The sequence below is a fragment of the Lissotriton helveticus genome, chromosome 1_1 (genome assembly GCF_964261635.1).
Source record: "Lissotriton helveticus chromosome 1_1, aLisHel1.1, whole genome shotgun sequence".
NCBI classification, from domain to species: domain Eukaryota; kingdom Metazoa; phylum Chordata; class Amphibia; order Caudata; family Salamandridae; genus Lissotriton; species Lissotriton helveticus.
This window is the reverse complement of record NC_136057.1, coordinates 1,054,002,635-1,054,019,338: the sequence shown is the minus strand read 5'-3', so window position 1 is coordinate 1,054,019,338 and position 16,704 is coordinate 1,054,002,635.

Sequence of the window (16,704 nt, the reverse complement as noted above, 5' to 3'; positions counted from 1 at the left end):
TGATGGACACTTGTGGCTCACCGATGGCCATGGTATGGACACACATGGGATAGAGCATGACATGTGTAGCCACGCAATCACGCACACAACCGTGAGCAGGCAGCTGCAGACAATGGTACAAGGTGCATCATCAGCGAAGATTCAAACATTGACCCCGCCATGGCGGTGCACTGCTTCCGCTGTTTACGTCTGGGCATACGCGGGCCGCCTTCGACATTCACATTGTCTGCACGTGCACAAACCGTCACGCTCACACACCGGCAAGTGCATGTGCAAGGTTCTGGGACGGATGGTCGATTTGCAACAATGTTGTATCACTGGCGCCAACATGGCGGGGCACGTGTTCGGCGGGGGACGTGCAGGCCAACACATCCATTAGCTGATGTCAATGCACATGGCAGGTCATGCCCCCCCTTACAGTGACATTGCATCATCCAGCCTTCACCGGCCGGCCCTGCCCTGCCCAGGACCGCCGTGCCGGCCATGCCAACCACCGCCGTTGCACGGCCCTTCCACTACCGCCGTGCCAGGCCCTGCCCAGGACCGCCGTGCCGGCCATGCCAACCACCGCCGTTGCATGGCCCTTCCACTACCGCCATGCCAGGCCCTGCCCAGGACCGCCGTGCCGGCCATGCCAACCACCGCCGTTGCACGGCCATTCCACTACCGGCGTTCCCTGGCGGTCCGTGCAACGCCGGTGGTTGGCATGGCCGGCACGGCGGTCCTGGGCAGGACCTGGCACGGCGGTAGTGGAAGGGCCGTGCAACGGCGGTGGTTGGCATGGCCGGCACGGCGGTCCTGGGCAGGGCAGGGCCGGCCGGCCGGCCGGTGAAGGCTGGATGATGCAATGTCACTGTAAGGGGGGGCATGACCTGCCATGTGCATTGACATCAGCTAATGGCCTGCACGTCCCCCGCCGAACACGTGCCCCGCCATGTTGGTGCCAGTGATACAACATTGTTGCAAATCGACCATCCGTCCCGGAACCTTGCACATGCACTTGCCGGTGTGTGAGCGTGACGGTCTGTGCACGTGCAGAAATGGGAGGTGCGAACAAGGGCGGCGTGTGCCCAATAGAATGTACCGTATGCTGTGCAGCGCAACACCAGGGCCAGTCATTGGCCCATTTCCAAACACGCTTCTAGGGCTGACCAATGGCTGTCGCCGTATGCTACTGACATGGCCACAGGGCCCTATAAATGTGTCATGTGCAATACCACACATTCCACGATGACCACCGACTGCTGCCTGTGACCATCACCTACAACTGCTGCTGCGGAGCTGACCACCGACTGCTGCCTGTGACCATCACCTACAACTGCTGCTGCGGAGCTGACCACCGACTGCTGCCTGTGACCATCACCTACAACTGCTGCTGCGGAGCAGACCACCGACTGCCGCTCTAGTGCCCTACTCCGTGACCTTGCCATGTCGAGAGGCAAAGAGATCCGGTCTCGTCCCTTCACCGCCGCGGAGCTGGATGTCCTCGTGGACGGTGTGCTCCGCAACTACGGACGCCTGTACGGCGCACCCGGACAGGTGGTAAGTGCAGTGGGGGACAAGTTGGTGTGCATGAGGTGTACCATGACACCTGGGCTCTGGGATCTTGGCGGTGTGATGTGGGACCAACACATGATTCGCAATGTGCATGGCTGCTGAGAGTAACGTGTTGCCCCAATCTGTGTGACTGGCCAACTGTCCACTAACTTGCACCCTTTTGTCTCCCATCATGGTAGGTCAAGCTGCACCTTCGCAAGAACGTGTGGAGGAGCATTGCACGTGATGTACGAGCAGTGGGGGTGTCCAATAGACGACATACACACTGCCACAAACGCTGGGACGACATTTCCAGGCTGAGCAGGAACGTAGCGGAAGTGACACTAGGGATGATTCCAAGAACGGCACGACTGGCCCGACGCTCAATGACCCCTCTCATGCACCGTATCATAGCTGTGACGCATCCTGCCCTGTCCGAGCGGTTGCGTGTGGATGACCAGCAACGTGGCGGTAAGCATACTGTCAGTGAATGTTGCTTGTGAGTGCAATGCATGTTATGTTGGCCAGACACATTAGTGACTTCCGTGAATCGTGCGTCTCGTTGCAATGCCATGTTGGTGACATTGGCGCAGTTAAAAGTCACTTTCCGGTGCGGCATGTTGAGACGGCACTTGCTAAGCAGTTGAGTGTTGATGCACATGCTGTAGTGCTCCGTCACCCCATGGCAAGACTGGTGTGCAGATGTAGTTGCTCATGCCCTGTCCGCATGCTGTACATGTCGCACGGACAACGCCACTTATTTCATGTGAGGATGACTGGTAGGGGTGGCCCGTGTGCAGGTTGGGGGATCGAAGTACATCGTCAGCAATGGCAATAGGGATTCCGTACCAGTACTGTACGTGAGTGTGGCCGTGACTTACACCTCTTTTCTGTGAATTTCAGCTTTGGCAGAGGACACTCAGCCACAGACCGAGGAGATGTTTGAAGCCAATGCATCCGGATCAGACGTCGGGCACACGCAGACTGACACAGAAGGGGGCAGCGCCGGAGAGGGGGACAGGACCGTCCCGGAGGACTCGCATGTGGAGACGACATCGTCAACATCTTCCGACAGTGTTGGTGAGTCAGCACTGTTGTCACAGACTGGGAGTGGGCAATCAACACCTTTGGTCGGGACACAGCACACAGGGCCCACCCTGCCGCCAACTGCACCATGTACTGTTCGTGCACGCAGGAGTAGGGGGAGCAGAGTAGCGTTCGGTGCCGGAACCGCTGCCCCGGCCACCGTGAGCCAAAATGCTCTTTGTGCTGAGGCTGTTGATCTGCTGCAACAGCTGTGTGTGGGGCAGACCAATATGATTAATGCTTTCCAAGACCACGATAGGAAGTTGGGGCAGGTGGTAGCTTTCATGGAAGGTATGCATGGCGATCTGGCTGCTCTACACAGGACAGTGCAGTCATTGGGGAACAGTGTGTCGTCTGCCATTGTACAGTCGCAGGGACTGGGTGCAACTTCTGTTCCACCATCTACAACACTGGATGTCTCAGGGGGGAGTCAATTGTCTGACCAGGACTCGAACACAGGTCATTGCACTAGAAGCAGCGTCAGCCAGCACGTCAAGTCTCGGAGGGCTCAGACACCATCCCCTAGGTCAGCTAAATCTGTTCACAGAGACACCGTCAGAGACAGTGGAGTACAGACACGTGATCCAATAGAGGGTTTGGGTTCAATGGCAACACATGCTGCACAGGCATCCCACACACAAGGTAGTCCCAAGGCAAACCTTACTCCCAGTTCCATTGACACTACCTTGGACATGGACAGTGAGAAGAGGAAGGCACCTCATGAGAGCAGGGACACTCCCAGGGGCAGGGAGACTAGGAAGGAAGGAGCCACTCCCAAGGGCAGGGAGACTAGGAAGGAAGGAGCCACTCCCAAGGGCAGGGAGACTAGGAAGGAAGGAGCCACTCCCAAGGGCAGGGAGACTAGGAAGGAAGGAGACACTCCCAAGGGCAGGGAGACTAGGAAGGAAGGAGCCACTCCCAAGGGCAGGGAGACTAGGAAGGAAGGAGACACTCCCAAGGGCAGGGAGACTAGAAAGGAAGGAGCCACTCCCAAGGGCAGGGAGACTAGGAAGGAAGGAGACACTCCCAAGGGCAGGGAGACTAGGAAGGTAGGAGCCACTCCCAAGGGCAGGGAGACTAGGAAGGAAGGAGACACTCCCAAGGGCAGGGAGACTAGGAAGGAAGGAGACACTCCCAAGGGCAGAGACAAGGACAGTCACAAGACATACGCACCTAAGAAGAGCACGGACACTCCCAGGGGCAGGGACACACACAGGGAGAAGGTGTGTCCTGGGGATGTGTACACCAAAGACAAGTCTGCTGCCTGGGACAGGGCACCATCCAGGGAACAGGGAAGATCCACAGACATCATTCCTCCTACGGAAATAGGACATTCAAGGGCAAAGGCATCTCCCATGGACAGTGGTGCTGTCAAGGACAGGCATACATCACCCCTTGATGCACTGCGGTTGCTGTTTTCTGGGAAACGGAATACAGATGTCTCCGCAGTGGAGTCACCCCTTACCTCCACTCCCATCAGGGCCCGTCAGGAGCGCATGGAGGTTGACCCTGTAGTAGCATCCCCCATGCCATATGTTGCAGAGGCCAGAAGGCAGCCACACAGCAAACGACAAGCTGGCTCAAGCACGTCCCCAGAGAGCATTCCCCCGCCAGCAGATGCACCTCCCATGGTGGGTGATATTTCTACCCAGTCAGGCCCACTTGCCAGTCCTGTCCTGTCCAGGGTGCAGTCACATGTCACCAAGAAACGGAAACACACACCATTGACACATGCCCAACCCGATGTCGGCCAATTGCAACTATCCCCCGCTCCCAGAGCCACCCTGCCTCCTGGCCCATACAGCCCTGTGGCTCATCATTTCAGTGGTCCCAGTGGCGCCGCTGCAGTTGACTCGCATGTGTCAGGTAGTGGCACTGTGTCTGTTGTTTGCTGTCATGCATCATGTAGTGGCACTGTATCAGTTGTGCCTCATCCTGTATCAGGTGCTGGCAGTGTGTCTGGGTCTGTGGCGCATGTGTCGGTCACTCGGGCTGTGGCTGTGTCTCACACTCCTGTTTCAGGTGCTGGCAGTCTGTCTGGGTCTGTGGCCCATGTGTCGGTCACTCGGGCTGTGGCTGTGTCTCACACTCCTGTTTCAGGTGCTGGCAGTCTGTCTGGGTCTGTGGCCCATGTGTCGGTCACTCGGGCTGTGGCTGTGTCTCACACTCCTGTTTCAGGTGCTGGCAGTCTGTCTGGGTCTGTGGCCCATGTGTCGGTCACTCGGGCTGTGGCTGTGTCTCACACTCCTGTTTCAGGTGCTGGCAGTCTGTCTGGGTCTGTGGCCCATGTGTCGGTCACTCGGGCTGTGGCTGTGTCTCACACTCCTGTTTCAGGTGCTGGCAGTCTGTCTGGGTCTGTGGCCCATGTGTCGGTCACTCGGGCTGTGGCTGTGTCTCACACTACGGTTTCTGGTGCTGCCAGTCTGTCCGATGCGGGAACTTCACGCAATCCACCTGATAGTGTGATGTGAGGTGCTGTTGTCTTCACTCACATGTAATTGGACATGGTGTGTGAATTGTCCATTGTACACAGTCTTCCACTGCTGTGGACCTTGTTACGGGTTGTTGGTGATTCGTACTTGTGGTGCCTCAGATACTGCTCTATGCCCTGTGATGTACTGCCTCTGATGTACCTGCTCTGGTGTCCACACTGCCCTGTTGCTGTTCTCATACTGCTGTATGCCCTGTGATGTACCTGCTCTGGTGTCCACACTGCTCTGTTGCTGTTCTCATGCTGCTCTATGCCCTGTGATGTACTGCCTCTGATGTACCTGCTCTGGTGTCCACACTGCCCTGTTGCTGTTCTCATACTGCTCTATGCCCTGTGATGTACCTGCTCTGGTGTCCACACTGCCCTGTTGCTGTTCTCATGCTGCTCTATGCCCTGTGATGTACTGCCTCTGATGTACCTGCTCTGGTGTCCACACTGCCCTGTTGCTGTTCTCATACTGCTGTATGCCCTGTGATGTACCTGCTCTGGTGTCCACACTGCCCTGTTGCTGTTCTCATACTGCTGTATGCCCTGTGATGTACCTGCTCTGGTGTCCACACTGCCCTGTTGCTGTTCTCATGCTGCTCTATGCCCTCTCATGTGCTGCCTCTGATGGACCTGTGCCTTGCCAAGGAATGTTGGTGCACTTGGCCCCTCTCATGTGCTGCCTCTGATGGACCTGTGCCTTGCCAAGGAATGTTGGTGCACTTAGCCCCTCTCATGTGCTGCCTCTGATGGACCTGTGCCTTGCCAAGGACTGTTGGTGCACTTAGCCCCTCTCATGTGCTGCCTCTGATGGACCTGTGCCTTGCCAAGGACTGTTGGTGCACTTAGCCCCTCTCATGTGCTGCCTCTGATGGACCTGTGCCTTGCCAAGGACTGTTGGTGCACTTAGCCCCTCTCATGTGCTGGCTCTGATGGACCTGTGCCTTGCCAAGGACTGTTGGTGCACTTAGCCCCTCTCATGTACTGCCTCTGATGTACCTGCTCTGGTGTCCACACTGCCCTGTTGCTGTTCTCATACTGCTGTATGCCCTGTGATGTACCTGCTCTGGTGTCCACACTGCCCTGTTGCTGTTCTCATACTGCTGTATGCCCTGTGATGTACCTGCTCTGGTGTCCACACTGCCCTGTTGCTGTTCTCATGCAGCTCTATGCCCTCTCATGTGCTGCCTCTGATGGACCTGTGCCTTGCCAAGGACTGTTGGTGCACTTAGCCCCTCTCATGTGCTGCCTCTGATGGACCTGTGCCTTGCCAAGGACTGTTGGTGCACTTAGCCCCTCTCATGTGCTGCCTCTGATGGACCTGTGCCTTGCCAAGGACTGTTGGTGCACTTAGCCCCTCTCATGTGCTGCCTCTGATGGACCTGTGCCTTGCCAAGGACTGTTGGTGCACTTAGCCCCTCTCATGTGCTGCCTCTGATGGACCTGTGCCTTGCCAAGGACTGTTGGTGCACTTAGCCCCTCTCATGTACTGCCTCTGATGGACCTGTGCCTTGCCAAGGACTGTTGGTGCACTTAGCCCCTCTCATGTGCTGCCTCTGATGGACCTGTGCTATGCCAAGGACTGTTGGTGCACTTAGCCCCTCTCATGTACTGCCTCTGATGTACCTGCTCTGGTGTCCACACTGCCCTGTTGCTGTTCTCATGCTGCTCTATGCCCTGTGATGTACTGCCTCTGACGTACCTGCTCTGGTGTCCACACTGCCCTGTTGCTGTTCTCATACTGCTCTATGCCCTGTGATGTACTGCCTCTGATGTACCTGCTCTGGTGTCCACACTGCCCTGTTGCTGTTCTCATACTGCTCTATGCCCTGTGATGTACCTGCTCTGGTGTCAACACTGCCCATGCTCGAGCCTACACTGTGATGTTACCCCGATTATGTGTAAATAAAGTTGTCATTCATGTGTCGTGGGTTGTCGGAGTCATTCTTGCGTGTGTGATGCTGGTGTGTATTTGTTTTTCCTTCAAGGCAGTGTGTTCGGATATATGTCTCTCCCCCCTACCTAGGTCACAACTCTTGCAGGTGCTGCCGTCCACACGACTGAGTGGTTTCCGGCACATGCCACTCCCCCCTACCTGGGTGACGACCCTTGCAGGTGGTGCCCTCCACATGAATCAGTCGTTTCCGCTACATGCCACTCCCCCCTACCTGGGTGACGAGCCTTGCAGGTGGTGCCCTCCACACGTATCAGTCGTTTCCGCTACATGTCACTCCCCCCTCTCTACGTCACGTCCCTTGCAGGTACTCCTCACCAGGCAGCGAAATGTTTGTAGCCTACCTGCGTCGTCCTCGATGGTGGGCCAAGACTAAGACGTGGTGGATCGCGTAGAGTATCGGGTAAGCGTGTAGTGCAGGGTCCATGTCGGCGAGCGGCTCGTGGTGGGTATGGTCGCTGTGGTGAATCCGCTGTGTTCAGGCAGGTTGTTTTTCCGCGGCGCTTTTATGTGTATTTTCCGCTATCTTGATTTGGTGGACGGGCGTAGACGTCAGTCTGTACGGCGGCGTATCTGGATTGGTTACGTCCGCTGCGTGATTGGGTGAGGTTGTGCGGCGGACCGTCATCTACCGCAGCGGACGGATTTTGATCTCTATTTGCTATCCTGATCTGGCGGACGGAGTGTCCGCGACGGGCGGACGGAGAATAGGCATGTTCCGCATACTCCGGTGCTACGGAGGCACTTCCGTCCGCCATCCTAATGACCCCCATAGTAAGGGTTGATCACCTCGTGCTCACCGCAATCACTGTGTTGCTGTAGGAGCAACAAACGCCGTCAGCATCAGCCAAGCCTCCAGCTCCAGCAGTTAGATCTCCGTAATGGCCGCTGCCATGTTGTGATACTGGGCCATACACCGGTCCGCTGTAAGGCCACCGCTGCCGTGCCGCAATGTCCCGGTATAGCGGGACCGCAATCCAGTCTGCTGGAGTTCGGTAATGATTCCTCCCGCCTGCAAAGAAGCTCACCGGCTCCACAGCAACGTCGCACGGCCGTACCCCTGTGTGCGGCCCGTTCACCACGCGTAGACCACGGCCCTAACGTAGCTGCCAGATCCCACTCAGAGCTCCACACCTCCTCTGGCGGCACGCCGTAGCTGGATTAACAGCCTCCAGAAGAACATTCTTAGTCGGCAGGATGGCAATAATCCTCAGTCCGTATACACCACCGATGTTCAGTCAGGGAAGGGCAGTAATCAATGCCCTCTTAGGGGACCATAGGCTAAGGATAAATGTCGGTTAAAGAACCGGACAGCGGGAGCCTCACGAAGCTGCGGCCATTCTGCTCGTGTGCCACCTAGGGCCCCTAAATCTACTCTAATCTTGAAGTACATTTTTTAAGAAAATCAACTGCAATTGTCATTCCTGCTCTGAATGGCATGCGTCAATTTAAACGTATCAGAATTAACTGCATATCACATTCCTGCTCAGTACGGCATACGTTATATTAAGGATAATCTGCTTCGATGTTAGAATTTATTTACTGCAATTTACATTAACTGCTCCGAGCAGCATGCAACATGTTAAGACGTAATCTGCACAGATCTGGGAAAGAGAAAAACAATTCATCCAAGATATCTGGAAACTAATTACTAGCCACCGTCGATAGCAAGTGAAATCCAATTATAAAAGCACCCCATGTGAACATTAGCAAGAACTGCATCCCATGGTTCTCAAGTGAGTTCCATACTACTATCAAAATAAAATCAATTTATACAGTAAACAAAACAGCAAATGTAAGCAGCCTGTGCGGCCCCCTCCCAATACACATAAAGTCAATTAAAAAATCAACAGGCTTCTAATAAATTAAAGTTATGAGCCTCTGTTTTCAATATACAGTATTAACTGTAAAATGAATCCATGTAAATGTGTACCAGGCTCCTGCTGATTCTTTTCACTTCATAGAGTCCCAAAGGAATACCTTTGCACAGCATCGGCTCCTTTATTAGAGCATCTGGGAATTGCCCCCCCTATATTTTGCCTTCCAGCCCCCGAATTTAATGTTAATATGGTTTATATGTTTTGTTTCTGGCCATGGGTGCTGTGCATTTTTATTACTGGCCTTGAGCCAAGTTGCTTAACCCCTTCCGCGCTCATGACGAGCTGAGCTCGTCATGAGTTACGCCGCTCGCACGCTCATGACAAGCTCAGCTCGTCATGTAACGCGGCTTTTCGAAAAACGCAGCGCGCAGCGGGAAAACCGCTAGCACGCATGCGGTTAAGAAGAGTGGATGAGGCTTAAAAATTCAATGCAGGCTCACCGCCTGGTGTCGACATACAACTCAAAGTGCGCATGTCAGGTTGGCTGACTGCCTTTCTGCGACCAGCCTAACATGCACACTAGAGGCATATCACCATCTGTGCATAATGAAGGGAGGGAGGTGGTCAGCCGCATCCCCCTGCACTTAGGATGAGTGCTTGGTCACCTGCCCGAGCACTTCCTGGCGCTGCTCTCAGCAAGGGAGCAGCGTCTGGATTGGCTAGGACATGTGGCACTTACGGCACTTGAACAAGCAGTTCTTTTAGTCCATGGAGAGCGTCATGGCCAGCCCAGCTAAATTCCTTCCATCCTGACCAAATTCAGCCCTCTCAGACTGCGCAGGATTTGAGACGCCCACCTCTGCGGTGTAAAGAAAATGAGGTATTATAATGCATATTTGGCTCAGGCTGTTTGTGAATGTTAAGCCGCTCTGTGCATATAAATATAATTGCGAGCATCTTCAGGCCCTGCAACCCTCAGGCTGTAAGTAGGTGTCCCTTGGGACCTCTTTTAGCCACATATGGTACTGCTCCCTGCAACATGCCTAAGGAATGGATATGGCACAGTGGTGAGAGCTTCCAACTGGGGAGTTGGGAATCCCTGTTTGAGTCTGGTGTTGGCTCCACATCCTGTGATAATAGGCTGATCATTTATTTCCCCTCGAGCGCATGGATAGGTGTGCTATATAAATAATAGCAATTAATGTAAAAAAACCATAAGAATTCAATGCAGCGGTCTTGGGTGGCAGGCAATCAGTGTAGTGCAGGTGGAGGGATTAGACAGTAAAGGGAGATTAAACAAGGGCACTGCACTGCAAATTATGCCTAAATTAACCAAACAAAAAAACAAGCAAAACAGCATTGGCCTGGAGGGGTGGTGGGGGCCTGCGAGCAGTGTTGTAGGAAGGGTGAGGGGGAGAAATAGAGAGATTAATGGACAGCAAGCAAATAAAGTAACTGAAGTTTTATTGAACAAGTAAACAGAACACTTAACAAATAAAGATCCGGCAAAGATCCAGCCCAACCAAAAAAAAAGTTCTCTCAAAGTATAAATATCCTGGATAGTAACAACGCATGTAAGAGGGGCAGTCCTCCAGGGAGGATACAAAATTCCAAAAGGAGGGACTACTAAGTGTATTCACCAATGAAAAGCCAGCATTCCTAAAGGACAACAAGAAGAACCAATGAAAAAGATGGGCGTTTTTTCAAACGTATATCCTAGATATAGCATGTCTCAAAGAGTGAGCACATGCGCTGCCTAGGTGAGACCTAAAAATCAATGTTGTCATTGATATTGTGGCGAAGGCCAGCCTGGCATTTCCATAGGAGGCTGGAAGGTTAGGAGGGCGTTTTTGTAGCCGTTTTAAAAACACACTCAGCAGAGTTCCTTGTATATCTAGTCATTTTCAAGCAACAATAAAAGTGTCAAGATAACGCTGGTGATTAATGTACCTGTTGGAGAGAGAGCAGAGTTTTGTATGGTGGTAGTTTTGACCCAACTAAAGTTGCGCATAGGGTTAATATGCCTGCTGCAAAGGACATGTACCATGCAGATCACAGAATGTGCATAGCTTAGTGGGTTACTGGTTTTGTCACAAAGGCCGTTTTGTTTCTGTGCAGTTCTTAAGTTACAATCATAGTCTAGCACAGTGAGCTATAAAATTTCATTAAAAAACTGCATGCAAACTACATGGTACAAATTAGAAAGTTATGTTTTTTTCCCAAATCTTTCATTATCCTAATGTTGCTAAAAAAGGTTTATTTGGATAAAACTACTTTCTTTATAGTAAAGCCAACCCTAGCCACTGTCACATTCTGAATCCTGAGTTTGTGATTCTCCAGACCAAGCGTTCTTAAAAAATGCATACCAGTATGGATGATATAAACAATACACCTCCTATAAACTGATTCAAACACATATGAATCATTGTCTCTATATTTGTATGTGATGGGACATGCTCTGAGACTCTACACTGGTACGAGAGGCACTATAAAACAAATAAAATGCATGTGAGTGAAGGGCTATTTCAAGATTCAAGATTGTTGAATCCTGGTTCTCTCTAAGGTCACCATTTACTAGGCTTTGCAAGCTAGCACGTATGACTATATAATAAAAAATGTTTTGTAGACTGCCATTTTTGCCCACATTTTCTTGGGGGGGGAAGAACCCCCCAAGCCTCCTTGTAGTGTCCAGGCTACTGCACTTGCTCACTATGTACTGTACGGGGGCTGGTCTGACAAAATTTGCCAGCGTTGCGTTGGGTTCCCAGTCCGACCCCAACTGTGGCAACATATGTGCTTTACCGTGGTAGATTGTTTGCGTGATGTGCTGTCAAAGGCAAGGTGCCTGGGCTTTCCTTCACAAAAATAGTTTACAGGTCTGTGTTTATGTTCTGAGAAATGAATTTAGCCTGAATAAAACAGCTGAAAACAGGCACGTCTGACCCATCCAAATGCAAGCAATAAATACAAACCATTTGTCAGGACATAAACCCAGGTCCTGGTAACAGATGGCAGGACATATGGCCTCTGACTGTAGTCTGCTCTGTGTAAACAATGAGATAGAAAATCCCAGCCTTGCCTTTGATGCACACGAGTCTGCTCTCGTGACAAGCCCAGGGAGTTAGCAAATGTGTTGTGCAGCTTGATCTGCAGCAAACAGTGATAGAAGACATTGTCTGTATAACTTGTAAGTTATGCAGGTATTATATAAGATGTTGAACAATTTGAATTCAGTAAGATATGGAACATTTTTATGTGTTTCAATATTTTAAGTCTACACTTTCACAATTGCTTTATAAACCGTCTTGCTTTGTCAAAGTTACTTGAAAATGCACCATTTGCCCACTTCTTTTTCAAACTCCCCCGCCATATCCCCCCTATGAATGTCAGGCTCACTCGCTACGCTCACTCGCCTCAGTGACTCATCCCAAAGGTTCAAGCCTCACCACCTTCAAATGTCACCAGCTGCCACTGCATCTGCATTAGAGCTGTACACTGCTGCCGGGTCTGTAAGTCCGATATGAGTTGGAACACCATACGGTCTCATATCCAAATAATGTAAATATAACAATAATGCGCTGGAATATCCAAAGAAATTAATGTTGAAGAAAAACATCAATTAGTCCCTCTCTTGTTTATTGCAAGCAAAACTAATTAAATGTGTGATTGCTTAATTTCAAATTGGAGGCAGCCAATGTAACACGACGCGAGGCTACCGGGAACTCTCTTCTGTCTTCCGGCTCAGTCACTCAAATCATGATTAATTAGTTTTGCTGCCGTTTTCAATCAACCGAATTATCGTGCAGACCAAAAAGGGTTTTGGATTTTACACATCAGGGATCCTTATTGTGTTGGGATCTATAAGAAGTTTCCTTGTTTGCCCCAGTTCTGATGAGGCCCAAGACATTCGGGCTGAAACACGTCAACTCCATAAATTGGAGAAGCCCTATACAAATTGAAATAATTAAAATAAATTAATATGTAGAGTATTGGCAATTAAAGAAAGCATAGACTTCCCCTCAACTGATATTTTTCTGTTATTTAGGGCTATCTCTATTAGACGGAATGCTTGCGATAAAACAGGGGCGGCTGGTGGAGTTTGAAACTGGTTGGTCGTGTGCAGAACGAATGAACGTATGCGAGTGAGCACTGTGAGTGAGCCCGACGGCAATAGGGGCTATTCGGGGGGTTCTCCCCCCGTGAAGATTTTTTTTTAATTGCCATCTTTTTGGTGCGATTTTCAGCACTATTTCTGTGATAAATGAACTAACAATTCAGTTCTTCTAGGCATTCATAAAAGAAAACTCATACATTATTTCAGAGAATTTCTGAGTTGCCAAGCAAGTCTGACTTCTGAAGAGGGCTAGGGTACTAAGCAAGACTGCTTTGGCTCTACCCTTTCCAATAGAAAACACTAGTTAGCGATGTGAACAAGTTCAATGCACAAACCTGGGGTCTAGGGAGAGTCCCTTTCCTGAGAAAGAAATGTAAAAAAGATTGGCAAATGGTGCATGTTAAAACAAATGAATGCAGTGATAAAGCAAAGCTTATTAAGCAGTGGGAACGTATAGTCTTGAAATATTAAACACATTAAAAACTGCCTGGGGGGGGCGCTAGGTGGCGCGCGTACGGTATGGCCGCACCTCAGTGAGGCTCCCGTCATCCGGCACATTTATCCTGCAATTATCCTTGAACCCGAGACGGCAGTGGCGAGAAAATGACACCAGAGGGTGTATAACGGCGTGCAGCATTTGTGGGGCAGAAATCGCGAGCTGCGGTGCGGCGGTTCTTGGCTGCAGGACGCGACCGCAGGATGAGCGGAGTGACCTTGATTGTGCCCCGGAGCGGTCCCTGGGGCTGAGCACCAACGTGAGTGCCGCGGTGGCCACGAGTTGTGCAGGCTGCACGGCGGAGAAGACGGCGGATCGGCGATACATGGGTGGCCACAGTGAGTGTGCATAATAGGAGATTGCTGGCGACCACGGGGGATTGCAGACAGTGCGACCGGTCCCATGATGGCGCGCACGAAGCAAACGCAACGGAGGTTATTTTTCGACTTAAGGTTGTGCCTGGGCACAAAGTGGCGGTTTGCTGACGGGCGACTGGAGAGGCCTGGTCGAATCTACCCTGCAGAGGCTGGAGTGGTGGGACGATACCGGGGCTGGTGGTGGAATCCCGGGTTCCCACATTTGGGCAAAATCATCTGTCAGGGTCCGGCTGCACCTGCAGTGTACCTCATGGAGAGCATTAGACAGCATTACACACTGGCCATTTGGAGCTACAAGTGTAGGTGCTAGGGAGCCTGAAAATTGCTGCATGTGAGGAGCATAGCCTGCAGAGACCTCACAGTGATCCGACATTTGGAGGCGAAATTAGAGACTTTAGAGACGTGCATTGAGAAGCTCTATCCAAGGACTGGACACAGGCCATTTCTGGGGGTGCATTCGCTGGCTGGTTGCATAGAAGACCTAAAGAGAGCGCCCTAACCGACATGCCGAGGGCGACATAGGATACCTGGCTGCGGGACTCATTGTTTATATAGGGGCTCTGTGCTGTCGTGGTGAGCGCCTGGACATAGGGTGTAACAGGCCAGGTGGAGGTGAGCTGTCCCTTTCTGGGGGCATATTGCAACCGAAGAGGGCAACAGGGGTTGCCGTAAGGAGTGCCTTTGCCCACAAGGATTATACGAAGGGATCTGCTGGCTGAATTCTTGCGCGATGGGGCGGACTGATGCGCGCCAACCATGGCTCACCCTTGAGGCAAGTGGACCCCCACCCCCTGTGGTGCAGGACCAGTGTGCAGATAAAGCCCCCACAGAATCGACTGCTATGTCTGGCGACATGCGCACGTTATTGACTGAGCTGCGACAAGGGTTCGCGACGATGGCGGACAAAATGGATACCATCACGACGCGCATGGATGCCATAGCTCACAAGCTGGAGGGGCACAATGTGCGATTGAAAGAAGCTGAGCAGAGAATTTCGGATATGGAGGACGTCACCGCGCAGCTCAAAACGGCAGTCCCAAATGGACAAGTTGATGAAAATAATCAATGCGAAGAATGAGGACATTGAAGCCCGCAGCTGCAGGGATAATATTCGCATTTTGGGGGTGCCGGAGAGTACAAATACAGGCAGGCTGGAATGGTATGTTGAAAAGATGCTTGAAGAGGTGATTGGCAAGGAGAACCTTTCTCCACAATTTGTTGTGGAGCGGGCGCACCGATCTCTAGGACCGAGACCTCCACCTGGAAGTACGCCTAGGCCGATCATAGTGCGACTTCCTAACTATAGGGATAGAGATGCGGTGCTCCGTGTGGCTAGAGAGAATCGCCAACTACATTATGATGGAGTGACCTTCACCGCCTTCCCAGATTTCACACCTCTTGTCCAGGAGAAACGGCGCAAGTTTAATGTGGTGAAGCAGAAGCTACGACAGGCACAGGTGGACTATGCCCTACTTTACCCTGCGTGGCTGCGGGTTACATATCAGGGTACGCAAAAGATCTATACCAACCCGCAACAAGTGGAGGAGTTCCTCAAGAAGATGAAGACGTGGAGGGCACCGGCTACGGAACAAGGCAATGCCTGTACAGCATATCTCTCGGATGTAGAGTGACTAACCTCCAGTAGACTCCAATGTTCGGGTGGTAGATTGAGTGCAACATTGGACGCTACTGGGGGAACCGCCGAAGATTTCTTTGGGATAGCCACATACTAGAAGAAGGAGGATTGCTGAATTATTGCAAAATGGGACGTTGTGGCAGAGACAAGCCGGACACCCTCACTGCTCACACGGAGATGGCTGAGAAGTCATCAGTCTCCTGTACTGCGGCGAGGCACACGTGAGCCACCTGGAGGGTATCCCCACATGGGAGTTCCTCTATTTGGATCTGTTTCTCTTACGTTGGGGGGGGGTGAGTTGAGGGTATCTGGCATGATTGGGATGCTTCAGTGGGAGGGAGGAGGATGGGAACTTTGGGGACGCATGGTTGATGTTACTAATGGTTCTTTTGTGGTGACATTGGGGATTGACTGTATGCAATGTGTGACGTGCAGAGTTAGGGAGCTAGATTATCACTATCAGACTCGTGGACAGTATGATGGGGAGGGTGAGTACTCAGACTTGAAGATTTTGTCCTGGAACGTCCAAGGTTTAAATGATGCACGGAAATGCAGACAGGTACTGGCTTATTTGAATAGACAACAAGTTCAGGTGGCAATGTTGCAAGAGACCCATCTCCCGCCACAGGCTCATAACACCTTTGCTGCTAAATTGGCGACTGTCCGTGCCTTCTCCTCGTACTCTTCTTATGCGAGGGGAACTGCCATTTTAATTAACAAACAAGTTCCATTTGTACTGGTGGGCACTATTTTGGATCCCCAGGGGCGGTATGTTATTTTATGGGGACGGCTGGGAAGGGATAGAGTAAACTTTGCAAATTGTTATGCTCCCAATACGGATGCCCCCGATTTTTCCGCCACCTTGTGGGGTCAAATGGTAAATATCGGCTCTATGCATACTGTGTGGGGGGTGATTTTAATGTGGATCTCAGACCATCCCTGGATAGGGCGGAAGGTACTCTGATATATCACCCTAAGTCGAGGGAGATGATCACAGACATAATGGATGAGGCAAATCTGATAGACGGATGGAGGAGACTTCACCCTGGAAGACAGGAAGGGACACATTTTACCACGTATACGGGGACATGGGCCAGGTTGGATTACTGTTTAGTGTCTAGAGGGTTGGCCGTGGGACTTAAGGAAGCTACCCATTACCCTAGAACATATTCCGATTATTGCCCAGTGAGTATAGTTATTGCTATGCCA